This window comes from Pongo pygmaeus, chromosome 13, assembly GCF_028885625.2.
Source record: "Pongo pygmaeus isolate AG05252 chromosome 13, NHGRI_mPonPyg2-v2.0_pri, whole genome shotgun sequence".
In the NCBI taxonomy this organism is placed as follows: domain Eukaryota; kingdom Metazoa; phylum Chordata; class Mammalia; order Primates; family Hominidae; genus Pongo; species Pongo pygmaeus.
This window is the reverse complement of record NC_072386.2, coordinates 31,889,136-31,892,065: the sequence shown is the minus strand read 5'-3', so window position 1 is coordinate 31,892,065 and position 2,930 is coordinate 31,889,136.

Below are 2,930 nucleotides of genomic sequence, written 5' to 3'. Positions count from 1 at the left end.
GTATAAATTGAATAAAATAGCTTTATCAATTTTTGAGGGAATTTAATAAAATAATATGAATAAAGTAGTGGGGGATATATCATGCACATTGTAGTTCTCAACTCATATTAAGAATTATTAACAGTATTAACTAGTATTAACTAGTCATCATCTGAATCCTGGTTCTCTTTCTAAGTAAGCCAGCAAGTATTCTGATTCTCATGAAGAGTGTCATTTATAATCTAGCCTATCTCCACCCCTGCTCCTTCTAAGGAGGGTAGTGACTCTTGCTCATGTAGGGGAGAAAAGGTAATATCTTTTCCTTGCCCATCAAACTGTTAATGGCTGACATCCCTGTAACAAAAGACAGATTAGAAGAAAAAAGCATAGCAAATGTATTTATTCAAGTTTTATGTGACATGGAGCCTTTAGGAATGAAAACACAAAGGCCCAGGGAAAACTGTATTTTTAATGCTTAGGTTTGATGAAGAATAAACAGTAATACAGAAGTAGGTTTGGGCTAAAGGAGTATCATCTAATGGTAACCAATTGAGGAAAACTTAGCAAGGCCTATTTGTTCACATGTTTCTGTGTCTCTTTGTATTACTTTCTTCTGGGTATAGGAGAAGATACCTGCTACATGTGGGTTTCCAGGGGAGAAGAAAGAGTGAATTATTTTTATGGCTTTAAGACAGAAAGTTGGGAAAAGATCAGAGTGACCTTTCTCTTATGCCAAAGCACCATATCTGGGAGCGTCGTATTCTGAGCCTGGTACTTGCTTTTAGAGTTTGTTGCTGTTGTTTGTTTGTTTCCTGAGTGCAGATAAATCATCCTTTTTTCACTTTTTAAGAAAAAATATTGTACTCAGAAAGGGAGATGCAGAGTTTCCTCAAGATGTGATAGAAAAAGGGAGAAGAGGAAGTTGATGAGGGAGACTCTTGTTTTTTTTTTTTTTGAGATGGAGTCTTTCTTTGTCGCCCAGGCTGGAGTGCAGTGGCATGATTTGGGCTCACTGCAACCTCTGTGACCTGGGTTCAAGTGATTCTCCTGCCTCAGCCTCCCAAGTAGTGTGCCACCACGCCCAGCTAATTTTTGTATTTTTAGTAGAGACGGGGTTTCACCATGTTGGCCAGGATGGTCTTGATCTCCTGACCTCGTAATCCATCCCCCTCGGCCTCCCAAAGTGCTCGTACTATAGGTGTGAGCCACCGCGCCTGTCTGAGGGAAACTCTGAAGAAGGTTGGATAATTTGGGTATTTTGCAGTTACATGCTGAATATTCATCATTCAACATAACGCCCTCTTATTCCCTCTGCCCACTATGATCCCACACAAACTTTTACTATATTATTAAATTTTTACTATGTGGTAGTTAGCCTGGGAAAACTAGACCGAAGGAGTCACCAAACCAATTAAGTAGTTTTGAGGATTAAATGTGATGATGCAGGAATACCTAAAATGTGTTTGGGAACCCTAGGTCCTCAAACAAGTAACATGAAGTCAGGAATTTTGTTTTTACTCATCTTTAGATTCTCTTTAGTACCTAGGCTAGAAGTTTGAATAAAAGCAGTGTGTTTATATGATATAGGCCAAGAATGAATATTTCAAACATCTTTACAGATAAAGTAGTTATATCACTGATATATATCCAAGATGGCTTACGTGTTTGACCAAGGTGATGTTTATGTGTTGTTTTTGTTTTCTTTGTTTCAATTTACTCTCTCAGTCCACCAAATGGAAACATAGGGAACATCTCATCATTTTCTGTCATGTTGGCTTAGGTACACATGGGGTAAAGTGTGTTAGACTTGGAGTCAAGAGGCCCAAGTTCAAATTCTGTATTGACTACCTTTTACCTTTTTGACTTTGAGCTGTTAATCTAATTTTTTCAGCTTTAATTTCTCAACTTATGAATAACTACACCTAACTTATGGAATTGTTTTGAAGTTTCATGTATATGTTATGTATAGTTAAGCTTCTGACTATATTAGGATCTGGAAAATTATCCCTATATTAATTATAAAATTTATCTGTGCCAGTCCTGGACTAGATGTTTTATTTAGATCATTACCCTTACTGGAGTTATACAAAATAACTAAAAGCTCTATATATCACTAATCAAAAGATCTGTGGTTATTAGTTCATTTATTTAAATGTTGAGCACTATTATATGCCACTCTTCTATGATTAATGAAAGGAAAAGGCAACTTAATGCAATAGATTATTTATGACTTGATAAATCTACACATTCTTGAATAGTTTTGCTATTTTGTCCAGATAAATAGTGGAGCCAAATAATCGAGGTATCTTTCAAAGGAGCTTAACTAGTTCAATGCCTAGTTGCACAGAATCTGAAATGGTAGTGTGTTGTTAAATAGAAATTAACATTTCAGGGAAAGAAGCTGCCAAATATCATTTCAGCTTCTTTATTTTAAGAAATGCTCCTTTTTGGCATCTTTAGTTTTGCAACTTTAAGGCAAATTCACACTCATTTCCCTAAAGTCAGGATGAAACAAAATCTTTTCTGTGTATTGAAGAGTTTTGTCCTTCTCAACATCAATTAGTTTCCTGGGCTAGCCCCTGGGGAGGCAATAAGAACAATTGCAAGGAGCCTAGGAATATAACTCAGAAGGATTCAGATAATTCTCTCTTAGAAGAACTTTCCACCATAACTTTCTAAAAATCTACATCAGTATTAGAATCATCTCAGCAGTCAATGTATGTTCCTGTTAGTATATCTGTTTTCAAGAGGGAAAAGATTTGTCACAAATGGAGATAGCTATAGCAGAAAATGTGGGTTTATCTTTTGAACTATTCAAGTTATTCCAGTTTTTCCAAAAAGGAGGTATTTGGAAATAAGAATACCTCTTTGTAATGGATAACTCCCCAGAATTCCAGAACAATTTTTGATGGAGAAATGGGACTGAGAGAGAGATTTTGAAAGCCAGTGAG